The following is a 24610-nucleotide window of genomic DNA, read 5'->3' as shown; positions in this document are numbered from 1 at the left end:
GACAACAGATCAAATATTTCTCAGATCTTTTACAGTTGAATTGGAGTCACATGGACAGGTATGATCTTAAAATATAAAAAATTATTTTAAAATTACATGCTAAAATTTTATAAAAATAAATGCTAAAACTAACTCAAATGGAAGCATTTGATTAAAAAATTTATCCAAAAAAGTTTGAATTTTATATGAAACAGGATAGAAGATGAAAAAGCTAAAGAAACAAAATACAAAGAAATTATGGCTGGGGACAGTGGCTCACACCTGTAATCCCAGCACTTTGGGAGGCTGAGGTGGGAGGATTGATTGAGGCTACGAGTTTGAGACCTGTTATTTGGAGGCACATGGGAAGGAAAGTTTTCTTTGAGATATTCCACATTTTATAATATTCTTCAAGAGATTTACAGAGTCCCTTGAGTGAATTGTTGGTTTGTTCTTAGTACTGAATTTCCTATTCAAATTTATTTAGAAGTTCATTTCTTACAGTGATCTCATCTCCTATTAAGATATTCTTCAAGGTAGGTTCTTGGCCAGTTTCTCAATGACAGATTTTTAAAAATATTGTTAATCTTTTTATTAATATGAGAACATAATTGTTCCAGATCTGGAGGCCATCCTTTAAGCTTCTTGCAACAGTCTGGGAGCAAAGAGTCTACTCGCCACTGGGTAGTGGGCCATGGACACCCCAGTCTCCACCAGAAGTTCGGGATTGCAAAATGGGACTCTGGCAGCAAATTTCAAACTGTATGCCAGACCTGGCCCTTTGCAGGTGGGCATCGCTAAAAATTTAAATTACCAAAATTGACTCAAGAGTAAACCTATGTCTGAGGAGAAAGCCTTTGGAAAAATTGAATTAGTAAGCAAAAACCTACCCAAAATAAATAACAGTAAGTCTAGACAATTTTACACAGGTATTACCAACAAACATTCAAAGCACAGAAAAATCTCTTTAGCACAAAATGCTACAAAATACAGAAAAAGAAGAAAATTCTGTAGTTTCTCTCATGAAGTTAATATATTCTAGTTAGCTGAACTAGAAAAATAAGAGAAAGAAAAATTATAGGTTAATCTTCCTTATGAGTACATGGCTTATGAGTACATGCAAGTATCATAAGATGTTGACAAATTGAATCAAGCATTTTAAAAAATGCATTATGATCAAATATGATTTATCCTAGAAATAATGTAAGAGAGTTATAAAATTCCCATTAACATTAGGAACAAGCATTAATACTTATTATCTCCGCCAATAATCATCATTGCTCTGGAGTTCCTAACCAATGAAATAAGAAAGAAATAACCAGTTATATGGATTAGGGAAGATCAAATATTGATTATTTGAATATTCTTTTTTATAGAAAATCCAATAATTGTACAGCTGAAAAACTGGAATAGGAGAGTTAAGCAAAGTTTCTACATACAAGAGCAAAGTAGTCAAATCAATAGGTTATCTGTAGGCCAGTGCTAATTACATTGACATGGTGGCCTTAAAATTTTTACATGCAATTCATAAATCAATTTCACTGATATTACTCTACCAGATATTGATATTCTAAAGTTGTAATTATACGACTGTATTATTGTGTCAGAAATAAAATTAATAGACCAATAAAACAAAACTCAGAACAGATTCACATATTTGATAACTTGGTGTATGACAAGTGTGACATTAAATTTCAGGAGTAAAATAAAGAAATAACAAATAATGCTGGGATAATTGGTTAGTCACATGGGAAAAAGTCAGAAAGATCTCTGCCTCACTCTATTTACATGGAATATACTTCAGATGAAAGAAACTTAAATATAAAGAGCAAAACTTTAAGACTTTTAGAAAAAGATAGGAGAATTTATGGCTTCCAGTAAGGAAAGCTTTCTTAAGCTAGATGCAATGGCATAAACGATAAAATGCATTGATTTTTTTTATAACATTAAATAAAACATGTGTTCCATAAAAGACACCAAAATACAATTAAAAGATAAGTTACAGTGCCTTAGTCCATTCTGGCTGTATAAAAAAATACCATAGACTGAGTGGCTTAAACAACATTTATTTCTCATAGTTTCTGAAGGCTGAGCAGTCCTAGTCAAAGTGAGCCCACTTTCTAGTTTATAGACCACCATCTTCTCACTATGTCCTCACATGGCAGAAAAACAAGATGGCTCTCTGGAGTACTTTTAACAAGGGCACTAATCCTATTTATGAGGGATTCACCCTCATGATATAATCACTTTCCAATGGCCTCAGATCCAAATACTATCACATTGGAAGGCAGGACGGAGGTGGGAGGGTTGGATTTCAACATAGGAGTTTTTGGGGGACACAAACATTCAGTCCATAGCACACAGACTGGGAGAAAATGTCTGTAATGCATACATCTTACAAAATAATTCATATCTAGACTATAAAGAGCTCCTCAGGTAGATAAGAAATATCAAAAGAGAACAAAAACACAAACATAGTTCACAGAAGAGGAGACTCAGATGGCCATAAATATATGGAAAAAATGCTTAACCATTTATCATGAAAATGCGAATGTGAACCAGAGTTTACCTATAACATACAACAAACTTCCAAAATGACTGAAAAAAAAAACCCTTATATTAGCAAGTAAAACACATACACACACAAACACACACACTTCCACAGGAGCAGGAATTTATACAACCACTGTGGCAGTCACTATTGGTTGCCCATAACATATCTATCCACCTTTCTTCCTAAAGAGCAGAAGCACAGTTTTATAAGTATGTGATTTCTAGGTTCTCTATGTCTATGCGTCTATTTTTATGCAATATCATGCCATGTAGTTACCATAGCTTTGTTGTATATTTTGAAGTCAGGTAGTGTGATGCTGCCAGCTTTGTTTTTGTTTTTGTTTTGTTTTGTTTTTGTTTTTGCTTAGGATTGCTTTGGCTGTTTGGATTTTAGGTGTTTTTTTTTCTATTTTTGTGAAGAACGTTATTGGTATTTTGATAGGGATTGGATTGAATATGTAGATTACATCGGATGGCATGGTAATTTTAAAAATATTAATTCTTGCAATCCATAAATATAGGATGACTTTTCATTTTTTTGTGTCCTCTTAATTTTTTTTCATCAGTGTTTTGTAGTTTTCATTTTAGAGATATTTCACCCCCTTTATTAAATTTATTCCTAGACTTTTTTGGGTAGGTATAATTATAAATGGAAATGCTACTGATTTTTGTATGCTGATTTTGTATCTTGCAGCTTTACCGAATTTATCACCTCTAAGAGTTTTTTGGTAATCTTTAGCATTATCTATATATAAGATCATGTCATCTACAAACAGGGACAATTTGACTTCTTCCTTTCCAATCTGAATGGCTTTTATTTCTTTCTCTTGCCTAACTGATCTAATTAGGACTTCAATACTGTGTTGAATAAGAGTAGTGAAAGTGGGCATCCTTGTCTTATTCCAGTTTTCAAAGGAAAAGCTCCCATCTTTTCCCCATTCAGTATGTTAGCTGTGGGTTTGTCATATACGGCTTTTATTGTGTTGAGGTGCTTTCCTTCTATGCCTAATTTGTTGAAAGTTTTTATCATTAAGTGATATTGAATATTATGAAATGCTTTTTCTGCATCTATTGAAATGATCATTTTTTTAAATTCTTCGTTCTGTTGATGTGATATATCACGATTATTGACTTGCATGTTTTGAACCATCCTTGCATCCTTGGGATAAATCCCACTTGAACTTGAAGCCAGGCTCAGTGGCACATGCCTGTAGATGCAATATGTTTAGTTGCAACAATCCCCCCACTCCTGAGGTGGGAGGATTGCTTGAGCCCAGGAGTTTGAGACCAACTTAGGGAACATAATAAGAGACCAACTTGGGGAACATATTAAGACCCCATCTAAAAAAAAATGACAATAAAAATCCAACTTGATCATGTATAATCTTTTTGATATGTTGGTAGATTCAGTTTTCTAATATATTGTTGAGATTTTTTGCATCTATGTTCATCAGGGATATTAGCCTGTAGTTTTCTTTTTTGTTGTGTTTTTGTGTAGAATTATAAAAAAAGGTCTACACAATATATCTTCTAATTGGAGATTGTGGTTGAAATGTGATCTTTTTATATACAATTGTTTCAAATTAGACATTGAAGTTTTTAATACACTTATTTATAACTGGCATTTAAATTATAACCTCAAACAACAGTATTTACTTAAACTATGATTTTTGACTATTAGCCAATATGTAGCGGTTAGAATTTTGGCTGTTTCCTCAAAGAAACTTCCCCAAATATCTGTGAAAAGTATTATGAATTAAAGATATATTAATTCTACTGTTTTAAAAATATATTTTATACATACTTAAGGAAATTAAAATTTGTGCAATAACAGTCCTACTTTTTGTAAAATAGAAAACTTCAGTTTAAATGCTAAAATGGAAATGATTTAGGTTGGAGATAACTCATATCTGTTGCAGGAAGTATAATTTTTAAATTTTATCTCAATAGGTTTTGGGGGAACAGGTGGTGTTTGGTTCCATGAACAAGTTCTTTAGTGGTGATTTCTGAGATTTTGGTGCACCCATCACCTGAGCAGTGTACACTGTATCCAATGTGTAGTCTCCTCACTCGCCTGCCACTCTTTCCCCTGAGTCCCCAAATTCCATTGTATCATTCTTACACCTTTGCATAGAGTAAGTAAAATTTAAATAGATCTCTGATAAAAATATGTATAGTGCTAAATATTTTGAATTAAAGCTTATGATTAATAGCTATACTTAAAAGATAAAATTAGTGGTAGATGATACCCAGGTCATTTGATAGAACAATTTATTTCAAAATGAACAATTTATACCTAAATGCTGAATAAGAAATTAACACATACTGTGAGAGAGGGGTCTCTGCTTCAAAAAGCTTTGCACTCTATCTTCCTAGGAGGTGATTAAAATTAGTTCTCTAAATTTATATTATTTTCCCCATCTATTGGGCTATAACTATCTCCTTCGTGTAGGACATTGATGTCTCATGACTTCACCACTACTACGGAGAGAATTGTTGCCATATAGGCATTGACTGTGAAGCTTCTAGAACACTTGTCTCCAAAATGGGGATGTATACTCCCAAGAAGACATGCAAGTCAATTCTAAATATAGTTAGGTAGAGAGACAGAGATATTAAGCTTTACTTGTGTTTAATATATTAATTGATACTGACAAAATCAGGCTTCTTTGTCTGATGGTCCCATTTTATATATAATATGTAAGGTATGCCTAAGAAACGAATCTCACACAGGATTTACACCGGAAGATTTTACACTGGCACCACATTTATGTAAAATTATGTTACCGCATGTTGCAATTAAATGTACTTGGTTAAATGGATCAGATGATTATAGTACGTCCTCACTAACGTCGTCAGCAGGTTCTTGGAAACTGACTTGAACCAAAACAGTGTACAACAAAACCAATTTTATCATAGGATAATTAATATAAACCAAAGTTAAGTTTCTGTAGCATATTTCTGGTCACAAAACCCACCAAACTTTTAAATAAAGACCAAACCACTTCTAATAATAAACACTGAAATAAATGTGAGCTACACATACATTTAAAGATTAATAAAAACAAGTAAGATAATTATTTACCTGCTTATTCCAGTTCAGGGTTGCTGGTAGCTGGAGCCTTTCCTGGCAGCTCAGGGCTCTAGGCAGGAACCAGCCCTGGAGAAGACACCATCCCATTGCAGAGCACATTCACATCCACGCTCACTCAGACCAGGACAATTTAGATGTGCCAATTAACCTAATGTGCACATCACTGGGATGTGGGAAGAAACCAGAGTACCCAGAGAAAACCCACACAGACATGAGGAGAACACGCAGGCAGACTCTACACAGATAGTGACCTCAGCCAGGAATACATTTTTTTTCTCATCAACATTGTAACAAAATGACATTGAATCATATACCAGGAGGACCTGCTGTATATCTCCTATGTTACCCGAAATACTTTGTAATTTGAGGAGGTGTTACCATGAGCATATTTTATACAATAAAGGGTTCATTCTTTACCTCAGGAAAAAGTATTTCTATGAACTTGGGTTTAGAGACTGAGGGGAAGGATTATGTGTTATATCCTCATCTGTAATGCAATCCTTAGGCCCAGGATGAAGCAAAACAAGAATGTGGCAAGAAACGAGAGAGAGAGCCAATACAAAGCTGCATTAACCAGAATGCCGCTACTAGTGTCAAATACCATGGCTCAGTCTCATGTGGCCATCTTCTTAGAGGCTTTATAAATGACTTCATCTTCCCAGGAGAGTCCCTTGGGAGGAGAAATGGGGAAGTAATAATCTTCTGGCCTTCTTCTCTTGGCCAAAGCTTGTGATTATTAATTTTATGTGTCAATCTAACTGGGATACTGGATGTCCAGATATATGGTAAAACATTATTAGAGGTGTCTGTGAAGTTATTTCTAGAAGAGATTAGCATTTAAATCAGTACATCAAGTAAGGCAGATTGTTCTCCCCAATGTGGATGGGCATCATGCAGTCTGTTGAGGGCCTGAATAGAATAAAAAGGTAGAGGAAGGTTGAATTTGCTCTTTGTGTGATTGCTTGAGCTGAGGCATCAATCTTTACCCTGAGTGCTCCTGGTTCTCAGGTCTTCAGACCTACACTGAAATCGGCACCATCAGCTTTCCAGAACTACATTTCTGGCTACAATACATGGGAAAAACAAACCTAAATGTTTTTCAGACTCTCTACTAACATACTCAATACAACACTTCAGAGGCCAGATGTGTGAGGTTATCTCTCCACACACCAAGCAAGCACTCCTCCAGCAGACACAAGCTGGGTGTCCCGTAGTTCAATTCAATCCTAACACTGTCTACCTGGAGATAACATCAGACCCCACAGGTTGAGTCCTCAGTCCCCCAAGAGTGTCCTCCACTTCAGATGCCAACTGCAAGCCCCAGGTTGTGGCCTGTGCTTCCGACAGAGCAGCCATAAATTGGGGTTCCCATGACCCCCCTTCTCAGTTTCTGTTAATTTACTAGAGGTTCTCACATAACTCAGGGAGACACTTACATTTACCCACTTATTATGAAGGACATTATAAAAAATACAGATGAACAACCAGATGGAAAAGTACATAGATTAAAGTATGGAAGAAGGGACATGGAGCTTTCATGCTCTCACTGGCACATTACTTTCCAGAAACTTTCACATGTTCAGCTATCCAGAAGCTGTTCCAAACTCTGTCTTTTTGAGTTTTTATGGTGGCTTCATTGCATAGGCATGATTGATTATATCATTGGCCATTGTTAATGGCCAACTCAATCTTCAGCCCCTCTCCCTTCTCCATAGGTTAGGGCTGAAAGTCTCAACCCTCTAATTACGTCTTGGTCTTTCTGGCAAGCAGCTCCCATCCTGAAGCTATCTAGGGTTCCACACCTACTGGTTATCTCATTAATATACAAAAGATAATCCATCATTTCTGAAATTCTAAGGGTTTTAGTATCTGTATGCCAGGAAACAGGGAAGAAGACCAGATATATATTTCACAATACCACAATGGCTTTCCTGGGTCTCCAGGTAAATGGCAGAACATAGGACATCTTAGCATAATCTCATGAGCTAATTTCTTAATAATTTTTTATAATACATCTCTCTTTATGTGTACACACACACACACACACACACACCCCTATTATAGGTTGGTGCAAAAGTAATTGTGGTTTTACCACTAAAAGTAATGGCAAAAACCGCAATTACTTTTGCACCAACCTAATAGTCCTGTTTCTCTGGAAAACCCTAACTAATACAAAGTTTGACCCCATGGAGCTTTGATTCTCCCACATTTTGGACTTGTACATATGTGACTGCCAAGGAATCATGTGGTGGCATCTTATGCCTTAGCATCAAAAGAGAATCCCAGGATGGGAGGACAGGTGCTGGTAGTTTGTACCTTGTGAAGTCACACAGGTCACACATACCTGTATGCTGCTGCAATGGCTGCTGGAATAAGTACACAGAGTCCCCAAAGACTAGTGAGGCCAGGATGTGTGAGTCATTTTCCATTACACACAAAAAACCCAATTGTTCTAAGTATGTATTTTACCAAGCAGCTTTATAGAAAGAAAAACAAACAAACAAACCAAACAACAACAACAACAAAAAAACCTTGGCCAGGCACAGTGGCTTACACCTGTAATCCCAGCATTTCGGGAGATTCAGGCGGGTGGATCCTTTGAGCTTGGGAGTTTGAGATCAGCCTGGGCAATGTGGCGAAACCTCATCTCTACCAAAAATATAAAAACTAGCCGGGTGTGGTGGTGCACACCTGTAGTCCCAGCTACTTAGGAAACTGAGGTGGGAGGACTGCCTGAGCCCAAGAAGTAGAGGTTTCAGTGAGCCAAGATTGTATCACTGCACAACTGTTGCCTGGGCAACAGAGCCAGATCCTGTCTCAAACAACAAAAACAGTCCTTATATTTAATCTCTTACAGATTAAAAAAAATAGTATTTTAGCAATTATTAAAAAGTATCTTGTTTTTGAAAGAAATTTGTGTTATGAAAAGGGCATTTTGAATATAAACTGAAAAATTTTCCATTTTTAAGTGATACAGCTAAAAATTATTACAGCTTCTATAAAATCCTCTTATCAACATGCCTAACAAGATTTTTCTAATTTATTCTAAATCTTTCACATAAAGAATTCAGTGAGTTTTAAATTCATTTATTACATAAGAATATTATAACTTTTTATTAGTTTATAGAAAAATTTAGTGACATCAGGATAAATTGATATTTATTATATAAAAGTTATGAAAACTTTTGTATAGTTGCTAAGTAGGATTAAAAAATGAGTATCAGAATTTGGTAAACATAGCCAGAGATATATTTCATTTGGACACAAATGTTTTTGTGCGGTTTCTTTTTCAGTTAGGAAGATCATTAAAATCATGTACTGATATAAACTAAACTTAGTACCAGACTTTCAAATCACTTGATTCCAAAGTTTAAATCAAGGTTTTTAAAAATAAAGTATTTTCAATTATAAAATGATTAATAATTTGCTAGTGAGAGTAAAGATGTTTGTATTATTAATAAATAAAATGAAATATTAGGCTTAGTTTAGTTGATGTATATATTTAATCCTATAAAATTTCTTTTGTAATAACTGTGTCTGCAGAGTAGCATATTTATGATTTATAAATATTATATGCTCAGAATCCTTGATTGATAAGAGCATATGATTAAAAAATGAAAACACTTATTGTAGAGTTATTCATAGTTACATACGTATGTAACATATGTATGTAACTATGACTATATATGATATATGTAATATAAATATATATAAAATATATATTTATATATAAATATGTATTATATATAAATATATATAAAATATATATTTATATATAAATATGTATTATATATAAATATATATAAAATATATATTTATATATAAATATGTATTATATATAAATATATATAAAATATATATTTATATATAAATATGTATTATATATAAATATATATAAAATATATATTTATATATAAATATGTATTATATATAAATATATATAAAATATATATTTATATATAAATATGTATTATATATAAATATATATCATATATTATATATAAATATAAACAAATATATATATATATATAAAAAGAACCATGCTACATTGTCTTTAGGACAATGTCCTTCAATCTTAGCTGATCAAGTACTCTGTGTTTTCCTATCCGGTTTTACTACCCATGACTTCTTGGCAGTAATTCCTATCTACCTTCCTAATCATTTCTCTTCATTCACTTAACACTTCAACTACTGACTCACTGCCTTCCTGTACATCTTCATTCCTGTCATTGTTCTTAGTGATTCCAAGAACCACGTAGAAGAAACACTCTGAACTTTAGCTCCTCTATTCCTTGACCTCTCCTCTTTCAATGTTTTCCTCTACCCCACCTTTGCCACCTATCACAAGACCACTGGAACTTATCACCACTAATGAAACCACCTGCTAATTCTTTATTTGAAACATCCTACTTTATGACCATCACCTCCTGTTCTTCTAATTCATTTACCTGAGTCTTCCATTGCTGCAGTTCTTTAGCCCTATTGTAATCTCCAAACTACTGTTTTCCTTGTTTGAACTTCAGTAGCTTAACATTGGTAGAAAACACTAGGGTGACTGATAACACTTGAAATTCATCACAAAAACTTCAACTAGCCATTCAATACTGCCTACCATCCTTGTATGTTTTTCTAGCAAATTTGCTTTTGACTTTCTCAGATGACAGTTGAAAACCTGCACTTCACCCTTCACACACCTTCGCTGCTTAACTGAGAAAATAGAAGGTATCTGCTGGGCACAGTGGCTCAAGCCTGGGTTCCCAGCACTTTGGGAGGCTAAAGTGGGAAGACTGCTTGAGCCTAGGAGTTCCAGACCTGACTGGTCAACACAGCATGATCATGTCCCTATTAAAAAAAAAAAAAATTAGCCAGGCATGGTGAAGCATGCCTGTAGTCCCAGCTACTCTGGAGGCTGAGGCAGGAGGATTGCCTGAACCCAGGAGTTCAAATGACTAGGTTTATGAAGGCTGCAGTGAGCCATGACTGAACCACTGTACTTCAGCCTGTGCAGCAAAGTGATACCTTGTCTCAAAAAAAAAAAAAAAAAAAAAAAAAAGAAGAAGAAGAAGAAAAAAAAGAAAGAAAAGGGAAAAGAAAATAGAAAACATTGAAGGTAAACTCCCTCATCTTCCCACACGAAATCTAACCAAACGGAAACTTTGCCCTCTTTGTTACGGTGAAGGAAATATCCCTGCCATTATCAAATGCAAATCTTCCTACTTTTCTCTGGATTTAATCCCCTCTTGCTTGTCATGGACTAGGAGTATTTGCTCCTCTGCTCCTCTATCTAGCAGCATCACTCTCACCCTTTCTGTTAGATCATACCTATTAACATATCTGACATGCCCCATGTTAAAAAAAAAAAAAGTAAACACACTTCTGTTGATTCCATCTTATTTTCTAGATACTGCCCTGTTACTTTTAATTCTTCTATTTAACATCTTAAACATGTTATCAATGTTCACTATCACCACTTTCTTTCTTGCAATTAATTATTCACCCCATTCTAATCTAGCTTCTGTTTCCACCTCTGCAGTGAAACTGCCTTTGTCAAGGTCTCCCACAGTCTCTGCATTGCCAAACCCAACTCCTCTCTTCTTACCTCATTTGATGCCTTGGCAGCATTAGACCCAGCAAAACACTCTCCTTAAAGCCTTTCTTTCCTTGGCTCTGTGACATCATCGTCCTGGTTTTCCTCTTACCTCACTGTTACTCCTTCTCTCTTTGCCAAGGCTCATAGCTAGTCTCTTTTCAATTCTATCAGAGCTTTCTCTCTAAGTGATCTTATTTAGTCTCATGGATTTAAGTAAGTTGTACTGTATACACTCATGATTTTCAAAATTAATTTCTAGCCCAATGACCCAAACTGAGCTTTTGACTTTCTTCACAAACCTAGTTATTTGCAACTCTCTCTCATCTCAGTATATGGCACCATTATTCATCCATTTTCTAAAATAACACTCAGGTATCAGCTTTAATTTTTCTCTTTCTGCAATTCCCTACATCCAATTCATCATCTAGTTCATTTTTTTCTACCACCAAAAAATATCTCAGGTTTTACCACTTCCCTCTATCTACGTACCACCATTCAAAATTAAGTCACGACAATCTCTTTCTGTACTATGTGAAATAGATTTCTTTGCTTCTTCTCTTGCCCTTCTCCAAAAAAAATTTGTCTTCACATAGCAATCAGTAATCACTTAGAAACATGAATCAGGAATCATTTTTTTCTTAGATTAATTCAGTGGTTTCTCATTGTCCTTAGAATATGTCCATTCTTCTTATAATGGCCTGTCTGGATGATGTGGCTCCTGTATACCTATACAATGTTACCTTCTACCCTTTATATTCTCCCTTAATTATTTTATGGCAATCCAATTGGCCTCTCTTCTGTTTTTCAAATTCCCAAGGTGCTTTCTGATGCCAAGGCATTTGCTCTTCCTGTTCTCTTTGTCTGCAAAGCTCTTACCTCAGCATTTTTGCATAGCTAGCTCATTTTCATCCTTCAGGTCTCAGCCTAAATGCTATCTCCTCAGAGTTCTTAATTGACTGCTCAAGACACACCTGCCCTGAATATAATTATTCTTTATTTCGTCTTCCTTCTTTCGTCTTACTTTATACCACTTCTCATGATCTATATTTGGCTTTTCTATTATTTCTTGTTTGTGACATGCCAAAAATGTAAGTTCTATGCAGGTAGAGATTGTATCATGTTCATTATCCTAACCTTGGGATCTAGTATAATGTCTGGTACAAGATAAATTTTCAATAATATTTATGAACAAACAAAAGGTGGCTTCTTTTTCCTTGTCTTACTTTATGCTCTCACTATTTACATTTTTTCAGTTTACTCTCTGGTAACCATCTGTATTAGGCAGTCAGAATGCAAAAACAAAATACCACAGGCTGGGTGGCTTAAACAACATAAATTAATTTTCTCTCAGTCCGGAGGCTGGAAATTCCAAGATGAAGGTTCTGGCCAATTTGGTGTCTGGGGAGGTCTCCCTTCCTGGCTACATTCTCCATATACCCTCATGGCCTTTTTTCTTGGTGTGTGTACCTTGCAGCGAGGGAAGGGGAAGGAGGGTTTCTGGTGTCTCTTCTTATGAAGACACTAATCTTAGAAGATTATGACTCCATACTCCTTACTTTATCTAACTTTAATTACTTCCTTGGAGGCCCATCTCCAGATACAGCCATATTGGGAATTAAGGCCTCAGCATATGAATTTTGGGGGGACACATCATCATCTTTTCATTACTGATTTCACTCACACAGACAAAGTGTGCATGGAGGAGCCTCTGTCTACTGAACTCTTAGCTAGTTCTTATTTAAGCACACTCACAGTTTTTTGTTATTTTTATATAGACATATGCCTTGATTTGCATTTTAGTATACATTTCCTTTCCTTCCTCCACACAGAGCTCTTTAAGTAGTGGTTCCATATATATTTACTGATTGACTAAATCTACATCCATATTTCCATTTACAAACATTCACCCAACATCCAATTCTTTATCACCAACTGCTGATTATGTTTACACTTGGATTATCCATTTTTGTCTCAAATTTGTTGTGTCCCAAACTTATTTGCTCAACCACCAGCAAGCTTTCTCTTTGTCACTGCATTACATTCTCCTGACAATAGAGGCCTAAAACTTTGGCATAATCTATGACTCATTCATTAGTTTTCATCTGCTTTATCTAATTAATCGCTAACCCAGTTATTATTTCCTTTAACATCTTGCATAAAATGTTTTTTCCTCTAGAATCTTTCTGTCATTTTAAAAATAGACTTTTTTATTTAAGGGATTTATATTTACAGAAAATTGCAAAGAGAATAGAGAAATCTCTTTTATCCTTCATGCAGTTTTTCCTATTATTAGCATCTTAACATTAGTATGGTATATCTGGCAGAACTAATCAAACAACACTGATGCATTATTATTAACTAAAGTTCATACTTCATTCATACCTCCTTGGTTTTTACCTAATTTCTTTTCTATTTCATAATCTTACCCAGGATATTGCATTGCATTTAGTTGTAATGTCTTCTTAAGCTTCTTTTGGCTGTGATATTTTCCCAGATTTTCTTTGTTATAGATGACCTTTAGAGTTTTAAGGAGTACTGGTTAGGTATTTTTTAGAATGTCTCTCAGTGGGTTTGTATGTAGTTTTTCTTATGACTATACTGGGGTTATAAGTTTTGGGGAGAAAGACTACAAAGTGCCATTCTCATCATATATCAGGAGTGCATGCTGTCAACATGATTATTGTTGCTAATGTTAACCTTGATCACCTGACTGAGGTGGTGTTTGTTAGATTTCTTCATTGTAAAGTTATTCTCTTTCTCCCTTTCTGTACTGTATTCTTTGGAAGGAAGCTATTATATGCAGCCCACACTTAAGAAGTGGGTAGTTATGCTCCCCTCTTTGAGAACAGAGTTTCTTTAGGAATTACTTGAATTTCTACACAGAAATTGGTCTATTCTTGCCTATTTATTCAATTATTTATTTATATCAGTGTGAACTCAGGGATATTTATATTATACTTTGAGTTATAATACAATGCTGTTATTTACTTCATTCCTCAAATTGTTCCAGCTCTAGCCATTGGAAGCTCTTTCACTCAGCTCCTATGTTCCTTTGACATACCTCATTTTTTTTTTCTTTTTAACATTTCCTTACATCCTGGCACTATAAGATGCTCTAGGGTCATCTTGTATATTTCTTGTCTGTATTGGTTTCCTATTGTTATTGTAACAAGTTACCATAAACTTAGTAGATTAAAACAACACAAATTCATTATCTTGTTATTCTCATGGTAAGAATTCCAAAATGGGTCTCACTGGGCTAAAATTGAGGTGTACGAAGGGCTGCATTCTTTCTGAAGGCTGAAAGGGAAATTTTGTTTTTCACCTTTTCCATCTTCTAGAGCCTTCTAACATCCTTGGATCATGGTCCCATTCCTCCATTTTCCTTTATTTCTCCTTTCCTTTCTTTTTTTTTTTTCCCCCCCCCCAGAGTCTTGCTCTGTCACCCAGGCTGGAGTGCAGTGGTGCAATCTCGGCCCACTGCAGCCGTGACTTCCTGGGCTCAAACTATCCTCCCCCCTCAGCCTCCCGAGTAGCTGGGAATACAGGCGTGTGCCACCATGCCTAGCTAGTTTTTTGTTTTGTTTTGTTTTGTTTTGTTTGATTTCACCATGTTGCCTAGATTGTTCTTGAACTCCTGGGCTCAAGCAATCCTCCCACTTTGGCTTCCCAAAGTGCTGGGATTACAGGTGTGAGCCACCGAACATGGCCTCCATTCTTCCATTTTCAAAGCCAGCAAGATCAAGTTGATTCTTTCTCATGCTGCCATCTCTCTGGTTCTCCTTTTCTGCCTCCCTCTTCTACACTTAAGGACTCTTGTGATTATATGGACCCACCTAAAAAAATCCACAATAATTTCCCTCTATTAGAGCTAGCCGATTAGCAATTTACAATCCATCTGCTAGAGCTGGGTGTGTTGGCTCACACCTGTAATCCTAACACTTTGGGAGGCCAAGGCAGGAGGATTATATGAAGCCAGGAATTTGAGACAAGCCTGAGCATCAAAGTGAGACCCTTTCTCTAAATAAATAAATAAATAAATAAATAAATAATAATAATCTATCTGCTATCTTAATTCCTCTTTGCCATTTAACATGACATATTCAGAGTTTCTGAGGATTAGAATGTGGACCTCTTGAGGAGGAAGGACATTATTCTACCATATTGCCACAGTTTTGACTCAATTATTTCTCCAAGGATTGCTGTTTCCTTTTATTGGAGAACTGTCTCTGCAATCAAGATTTGGGCACTGGGTGTGCCCACTGGTATTGGGGTATAGTTTCTTTTAGGCCCTCTCAACTGAAAAAGGAAATATATATATATGTACACTATTCCATGGATACATACAGAAATCCCTATTTCTACATGTACCCATTTGTATTTATATTAAGCTAAATATGAGTTCATATTGATATCTTCACCTCTAATATAGTATCTGTCATTAAAAAAAAATGTAGGGTGGGTGAAGTGGCTCACGCCTGTAATCCCAGGACTTTGGGAGGCTGAGGCAGGTGGATCACCTGAGGTCAGGAGTTCGACACCAGCCTGGCCAACATGGTGAAACCCTGTCTCTACTAAAAATACAAAAAATTAACCAGGCGTGGTGGCATGTGCCTGTAATCCCAGCTACTCGGGAGGCTGAGAGAGGAGAATCATGTGAGCCTGGGTGGCAGAGGTTGCAGTGAGCTGAGATCATGCCACTGCACTCCAGCCTGGGTGGCAAGCGAGACTCCGTCTAAAAAAAAAAAATCTAGCCCTAGGCACTGTAAGCATAAGTTACCCTAAAGCATCCTGACTAAGTGGTCACCTTAGTTCATTCCTTTATTTATTGTACATAGTACCACAAGATCAATTTTTCTTAAAGACTGCTTTTTTATCAGGTAACCATGTTTAAAAACACCCAACAGTATTCTATTCAATAACAATTTGTCCATAGTTTAAGCAAAAATCTTTGCCTTATAAAGCTTTCTATAATCAGTGTCCATGCTAACCATCTAACTTTACTTTCCAGAATTTCCTAGGATAGCCACTGACTTCTCATAGCTCCTCATGGCCTCTCATGTTAATCAGGTTAGCTTTATGGTCCTTTGAAAATGCACCATTTTAGGTTTTAAATGGTATCTTTGCTTTTGTAAATATTTCTTCGCTAAAATTTCATTTGTGTTCAATTCCACTTACCATTGAAAATCCACTTATTCCAACTATCATTAATGTATTCCAGCCAACATTAATTTTTCGCTCTTTTAGATCCTATAGCACTTGAATAAAGAATCTATATCTTATACTGAAACATTTAATAATCATTGTAAGGAGTGTTCAGTGTTCAGTATACATCACTGAACAAGTTAACTTATTTAACTATTTCTTAACTTTCCCAGCTTTGTAGGTCTTCCAAACAGAAGCCTATCTCATCCCTCTTTTTTTTTTTTTTTTGCCTACATTATAAAGGTAAGAAATTTATCTTTCCTTTAAAATATCTTCAATTTGTTTTTTAAACCCCTCAAGACCAGTTGCTTTCCAATGTTACAGTACAAAAGATTCACCTGGGAAATTGATAAGAAGGCACATTCCTTGATCTTATATTCAGAGACTTTGATTTGCTGCATATTTTTAGTTTCTTATTGCTGTTTTAATGAATTACCACAAACTTAGTGGCTTAAATAACACAAATTTATTACCTTACATTTCTGTAGTTAGAAGTTCGAACGGGTCTCATTGGGTTAAAATCACGCTGTCAGGAATGCTGTGTTCCTTTCTGAAGGCTCTAGAGGAGAACCGCTTTTCTTGCTTCCAGAGGGCACCCACATTCTTTGACTCATGGGTCTCGTTCTCCTTGAAAGCCACCACATGGCATCTCTGTGCCTTTCTTCTGTAGCCACACTTTCCGCTGACTGTTTCTCCTCTTCTGCCTCCTATTCTACTTTAAGGACCCTTCTGATTACATTGGATCCATCTGGATAACCTAGGTGAATCTCCTTAATTTATTTAGTTATTTTTTTAGAGGGGTCTCACAATGTTGCCCATGCTGGTCTCTAACTCCTAGGCTCCAGTGATCTTCCTGCCTCGGCCTCCCAAAGTGTTGGGATTACAGGTGTGAGCCACTGTGCCCAGCTTTAATCTTCCTGTTTTAAGGCCAGCTGATTAGCAACCTTTATTCCATCCACAACTTTAATTCTCCTTTGCCAGGTAACACAACATAGGCTGTGGTTTTGGGGATTAGGATGTGGACATATTTGAGGGTCATTATTCTATTACAGTAGCACTGGGGTGGTGGAGCCCAGGAAATTACCCTTTTAACAGTCATTCCAGCTGATTCTGATGAAAACAATCAGGACAACACAATTTGAGAAACACTCCTTTGGTTATTTATGCATAACAGCTATATTTATTCAACTTTGGAATTCAAACAAACACAGAGGTGATTTAAAACTTAATTTAAACAGAAGATTTAGTGCAAAGAGAAAAGTAAAATCAGACTCTGATAAACATGGTTATCTAGAAAGAGCTGTTTACACAGAAAGAAAAGACACTGGCCGGTTTCTTGATCTTTCCGTGTTTTATTCTGAGGTGTTGCGGAGTGGTAACATAGTTTTACAATGTAAAGAAACATTTTACAGCCTGAAAACCAAATATTAGGAACAACACCTATAATATAACTTAAGTTATGACATTAAATTTTACTTGGTTTTAAGAGTATACTTGGCTAAAGATTCTTTATTGCTTGGTCCATTTTATACACACACACACACACACACACACACACGGTCCATTTTATACACATACACACACACACACTATATATATGTATGTATATAACATTCAAACAACATCCTAATCCTAAAGCACTCCTTTCTTTTTCCTTTTTTTTTTTTTTTTTGAGATGGAGTCTCGCCCTGTCCCAGGCTGTAGTGCAGTGGCTTGATCTCGGCTCACTGCAACCTCCACCTCCTGGGTTCAAGCTATTCTCCTGCCTCAGCCTCCTAAGTGGCTGGGATTACAGGTACCTGCTACCACACCCAGCTAATTTTTGTATTTTTAGTAGAGATGGGGTTTCACCATGTTGGCCAGGCTGGTCTCAAACTCCTGACCTCATGATCCACCCGCGTCAGCCTCCCAAAGTTCTGGGATTACAGGTGTGAGCCACCCTGCCCGGCCTAAAGCACTCTTTTCTATCTCTCCAAACCAGCAACTAAGCTGAACTATGCTAGGAATAGTCTATAGTTCCTTTACTTATCTTATTGAAAAGATTCAGTTTGATGAGATTTATATTATATATAAGAATAAATTCAGCTATTTTATTAAGTACTTTAGTCTAGCTTAATAGTATTTTGAAACATCATCTACTTTTGCATAGCCTTTTTATTGGTTTATTGCTCATAAATCATATTTTCTCAAAGCTCAAGAAAAATTACTTTAAAAAATCTGGATGCTGGGCATGGTGGCTCATGCCTATAATCCCAGCACTTTGGGAGGCCGAGGCTGGCAGATCACTTGAGGTCAGGAGTTCGAGAGCAGCTTGGCCAACATGGTGAAACTTCGTCTCTTCTAAAAATACAACAATTAGGCCAGGCGCGGTGGCTCACACCTATAATCCCAGCACTTTGGGAGGCCGAGGTCGGTGGATCATGAGGTCAGGAGTTTGAGACCAGCCTGGCCAAGATGGTGAAACCCCATCTCTACTAAAAATACAAAAATTATCCAGGCGCGATGGCGGGCACCTGTAACCCCACCTACAGGGAGAATGAGGCAGGAGAATCACTTGAACCCGGGAGGCAGAGGTTGCAGTGAGCCGAGATCATGCCACTGCATTCTAGCCTGAACGACAGAGCAAGACTCTGTCTCAAAAAAACAAAAACAAAAAAACACAAATTTAGCCAGGCATTGTGGTGGGTACCTGTAATCCCAGCTACTCGGGAGGCTGAGGCAAGAGAATCGCTTGAACCCGGGAGGTGAAGGTTGCAGTGAGCCGAGATTGCGCCACTGCACTCCAACCTGGGTGACAGGGCAAGACTCCGTCTCAAAAAAAAAAATTGAAAAATGGGTTTCATCTGTTTAGTTCCTCTTGTTCTTTAAATCATAAAATATTTAAACCTAATTATATGCTTTATTTTTTAAAAGTACTTTTTAGAGCTCAAGTTCAGCAGAGCTGTTTACAGTATTATTGTGAGAGAATAGAGAAGAAAGAACTTTAGAGAATGATTAAAATTTTAATCAACGAACAAGTGAATTAAACCAATATTTAGTCAAATCCAACTAAACTGAAATGTTAACTCAATTGAACTCTCATAACAATGCATAAATAAAGTATAATTATCCCTTATTTCTTAGAGAGGAAACAGGCTATGTTGAGTGATTTCACCCAGCCTTCATAGCTGTTAAACAGTGAAGTAACTATTCAAACTTGAGTCTCTGACTCAAAGGTAAATGCTCTTCATAGTATAATCAGGCTTCTATATGCTTAACTTATTTGGCTTATTATTATTTTTTTCTTGGTAGGGAGACACTCACTAACCCACAAGGGTAGAAGGCAGACATGAGGTGGGGAAAGGTTGGCCAGTGTTGGCCCTGGAGGTAGAAGGCGATGTCTTCCAGGGTTGGCTTGATTACATGTTGAACCAAAGAGCTGATTTCTGGAATTTAGTAATCAGTCAAGGGTTAGTATTAGAGTGTGTCTTTGTTTTGTGTTACTATAACATAATACTGGAAACAATAATTTACAAAGAATAGAGATTTAATTCTCACTGTTCTAGAGGCTAGGAAGTTCATGATTAAGGCACTGGTATCTAGTGAAGGTCTTCTTTCTGTATCTTGACATCGTAGAAGGCTTAAGGGCACAAGAAGGATGAATTTCCACCATCAAACCCCTTTATAATGGCATTCATCCATTCATAACGGTGAAACCCTTATGACATAAATACTTCCCCCAAAGCCCCACCTCCTAATACTGCTAGATCGGGGATTAAGTTTCCAACATGAATTTAGAGGGATATATTCAGACCATAGCAGGGTGTCTAGTCCATAATTTCAAATAATTCAGTATCCTTCAAGTCACTGAAATAAAATGTCCTCTATATGTAGTAATTATTTTTCCATATGAAATTATTTTGGGTTATCAGATATTTCAGTTGTTGAGATAGATTTTTATTCTGTCTCATCACTGAACAGCTTTCACTACTCTCAGCTGTACCGTACAACATGGAGCCAAGCAGAGGCCAGAGCCTGAGAGCACAGAGTGTGAATATTTTTCTCTACCAGATCATAGCCTGGTCAGTAATCATCACCCCACCACAATGAGACCCCTGGACATGGGCCACCCATGCTAGATGCTTTGAAAGACAAAAATCAATTAATATAAGATCTAACTCCTAACAAAAGATATGGATAATCACAAGTCAGATGGCTTTGATTCCTAAATTCATCTCGGGTTGTAATTAAAAGACTTTTAAATTAGCACTAAATTATTCAAATCAAGTAATTAATCTGGTTTTTTAGACTTGAAATGTAATCAGCATTTCCTATGAAATTTAAAATTAAAAACTTTTTTTTTTTGAGGTGGAGTCTCGCTCTGTCACCCAGTTGGAGTGCAGTGGCGTGATCTCGGCTCACTGCATGCTCAGCCTCCTGGGTTCACGCCATTCTCCTGCCTCAGCCTCCCAAGTAGCTGGGACTACAAGGTGCCCGCCACCATGCCCGGCTAATTTTTTTTTTTTGTATTTTTAATAGAGACAGGGTTTCACCGTGTTAGCCAAGATGGTCTTGATCTCCTGACTTCGTGATCCGCCTGCCTGGGCCTCCCAAAGTGCTGGGATTACATGCATGAGCCACTGTGCCCGGCCAAAAACATTTTTAATAGATATTTAAATATAACTACCAGTAAAATGTTGTATGACTCAGTTTACTACTCCATGTGATACCACTGAGCAGTGTTTCCAGAAATGTATCACCACTGGCAATACCTGAGATAACATTAGGAAGCATGAGACATGATTTCATGTTCATGGATATGGCATTAATTAGCATTGAATCACATAACGACAAAGTTATTTCCTCCTAAACAACATTTAATCTTTGTGATTATCTCAAGGAGGACATCTCAGTTTGGTGTTGTCTCTAAATTTCTCTAATTTTTCATTTTGCCAAGGTAGAGCAGACCCCTGTAAAAAGTTTTCATCAGGTAATATACTAGCTAGAATATATTACCATCTTTTATTATTTTTACTCTGTTGTGTTTATATTCACTGTTACTTTCCATTCATGGCAAATAATTTGGTTTTTCTATTTGCGATAGCGATATAAAATTTTTCTTGAGGTGTCTGGAAAGATGGCTGAATAGGAACAGCTCCGCTCTGCAGCTCCCAGCGAGATCAACGCAGAAGGAGATAATTTCTGCATTTCCAACTAAGGTACCCAGCTCATCTCATTGGGACTGGTTAGACAGTGGGTGCAGCCCACAGAAGGCAAGCAGAAGCAGGGTGGGGTGTCACCTCACCCGGGAAGCACAAGGGGTCAGAGAACTCCCTCCCCTAGCCAAGGGAAGCCGTGAGGGACTGTGCCGTGAGGAACGGGGCATTCCGGCACAGATACTATGCTTTCCCCATGGTCTTTGCAACCCACAGACCAGGAGATTCCCTTGGGTGCCTACACCACCAGGGCCCTGGGTTTTAAGCAAAAAACTGGGCTGCCATTTGGGTAGACACTGAGCTAGCAGCAGGAGTTTTTTTCATACCCTAGTAGCCCCTAGAATGCCAGCGAGACAGAACTGTTCACTCCCCTGGAAAGGGGCACTGAAGCCAGGAAGCCAAGTGTTCTAGCTCAGTAGATCCCACCCCTACGGAGCCCAGCAAGCTGAGACCCACTGGGTTGAAATTCTCGCTGCCAGCACAGCAGTCTGATGTCCACCTGGAATGCTTGAGCTTGGTGCAGGGAGGGGCGTCTGCCATTACTGAGGCTTGATTAGGCAGTTTCCCCCTCACAGTGTAAACAAAGCTATTGGGAAGTTTGAACTGGGTGGAGCCCACTGCAGCTCAGCAAAGTTGCTGTAGCAAGAGTGTCTCTCTAGATTCCTCCTCTCTGAGCAGGACATCTCTGAAACAAAGACAGCAGCCCCAGTCAGGGACTTATAGATAAAACTCCCATCTCCCTGGGACAGAGCACCTGAGGGAAGGGGCAGCTGTGGGCACAGCTTCAGGACACTTAAACGTTCCTGCCTGCTGGCTCTGAAGAAAGCAGCAGATCTCCCAGCACAGTGATCGAGTTCTGCTAAGGGACAGACTGCCTCCACAAGTGGGTCCCTGACCCCTGTGCCTCCGGAGTGGGAGAGACCTTCCAGCAGGGGTCGACAGACATCTGGTTGGTGCCCCTCTGAGATGAAGCTTCCAGAGGAAGGAACAGGCAGCAATCTGTGCTGTTCTGTGGCCTGCGCTGGTGATACCCAGGTAAACAGGATCTGGAGTGGATCTCCAGCAAACTCCAGCAGACCTGCAGCAGAGGGGCCTGACTGTTAGAAGGAAAACTAACACACAGAAAGGAATAGCATCAACATCAACAAAAAGGACATCCACACAAAAACCCCATCTGAAGGTCACCAGCATCAAAGACCAAAGGTGGATAAATCCACGAAGATGAGGAAAAACCAGCGCAAAAAGGCTGAAAATTCCAAAAACCAGAACACCTTTTCTCCTGCAAAGGATCACAACTCCTTGCCAGCAGGAGAACAAAACCAGATGGAGAATGAGTTTGACGAATTTACAGAAGGAGGCTTCAGAAGGTGGGTAATAACAAACTCCTCTGAGCTAAAGGAGCATGTTCTAGCCCAATGCAAGGAAGCTAAAAATGAAAAAAGGCTGTAGGAATTGCTAACTAGAATAACCACTTTAGAGAAGAACATAAATGATCTGATGGAGCTGAAAAACACAGCACGAGAACTTCGTGAAGCATACAGAAGTATCAATAGCTGAATCGATCAAGCAGAAGAAAGGATATCAGAGATTGAAGATCAACTTAATGACATAAAGTGTGAAGTCAAGATTAGAGAAAAAAAGAATGAAAAGGAACGAACAAAGCCTCCAAGAAAATGGGACTATGTGAAAAGACCAAACCTATGTTTAATTGGTGTACCTGAAAGTGCTGGGGAGAATAGAACCAAGTTTGAAAACACTCTTAGGATATTACCCAGGAGAACTTCCCCAACCTAGCAAGACAGGCCAATATTCAAATCAGTAAATACAGAGAACACCACAAAGATACTCCTTGAGAAGAGCAACCCCAAGACACATAATCATCAGATTCACCAAGGATGAAATGAAGAAAAAAATGTTAAGAGCAGCCAGAGAGAAAGGTCGGCTTACTCACAAAGGGAAGCCCATCAAACTAATAGCAGATTTCTCTGCTGAAACCCTACAAGCCAGAATAGAGTGGGGGCCAATATTTAACATTCTTAAAGAAAAGAATTTTCAGCCCAGAATTTCATATCCAGCCAAACTAAGCTTCATAAGCAAAGGAGAAATAAAATCCTGAGAGACAAGCAAATGCTGAGCGATTTTGTCACCACCAGGCCTGCCTTGCAAGAGCTCCAGAAGGCAGCACTAAACACATAAAGGAAAAACCAGTACCAGCCACTGCAAAAACATAACAAACTGTAAAGACCACTGACACTATGAAGAAACTGCATCAACTAACAGGCAAAATAACCAACTAGCATCATAATGACAGGATCAGATTAACACATAACAATATTAACCTTAAATGTAAATGGGCTAAATGCCACAATTAAAAGATAGAGACTGGCAAATTGGATAAAGAGTCAAAACCCATCATTGTGCTGTATTCAGGAGACCCATCTCACGCGTAAAGACACACATAGGCTCAAAATAAAGGGATGGAGGAATATTTACCAAGCAAATGGAAAAGAAAGAAAAAAAGCAGGGGTTGCAGTCCCAGTCTCTTATAAAACAGACTTTAAACCAACAAAGATAAAAAAAAGACAAAGAAGGGCATTATATAATGGTAAAGGGATGAATGCAACAAGAAGAGCTAACTATTCTACATATATATGCACCCAATACAGGAGCACCCAGATTCATAAAGCAAGTTCTTAGAGACCTACAAAGAGACTTAGAGTCTCACACAATAATAATGGGAGACTTTGACACTCCACTGTCAATATTAGACAGAACAATGAGACAGAAAATTAACAAGGATATTCAGGACTTAAACTCAGCTCTGGACCAAGCAGACCTACAGAACTCAGAACTTGAACTCAGCTCTGGACCAAGCAGACATCTACACAACTCTCCACCTCAAATCAACAGAATATACATTCTTAGCAGCACCACATCGCACTTATTCTAAAATTGACCACATAACTGGAAGTAAAACACTCCACACCAAATGCA

The 24610-nt window shown here is 37.4% G+C and overlaps 1 long non-coding RNA gene across 1 annotated transcript; it reads left to right on the top strand.

Moving 5' to 3' along the window:
* Positions 1–379: 379 nt before the first annotated feature.
* LOC112133436 (uncharacterized) lies at positions 380–24120 on the top strand. The gene is made up of 3 exons (XR_008525078.1): positions 380–515; positions 600–766; positions 21526–24120. It is a non-coding gene; the product is annotated as an uncharacterized LOC112133436 (long non-coding RNA).
* The last annotated feature ends 490 nt before the right edge of the window (positions 24121–24610 follow it).

This window comes from Pongo abelii, chromosome 4 (assembly GCF_028885655.2).
Source record: "Pongo abelii isolate AG06213 chromosome 4, NHGRI_mPonAbe1-v2.0_pri, whole genome shotgun sequence".
In the NCBI taxonomy this organism is placed as follows: domain Eukaryota; kingdom Metazoa; phylum Chordata; class Mammalia; order Primates; family Hominidae; genus Pongo; species Pongo abelii.
The sequence above is the reverse complement of the archived record's forward strand: the minus strand, read 5'-3'. Positions and strand labels throughout refer to the sequence as shown.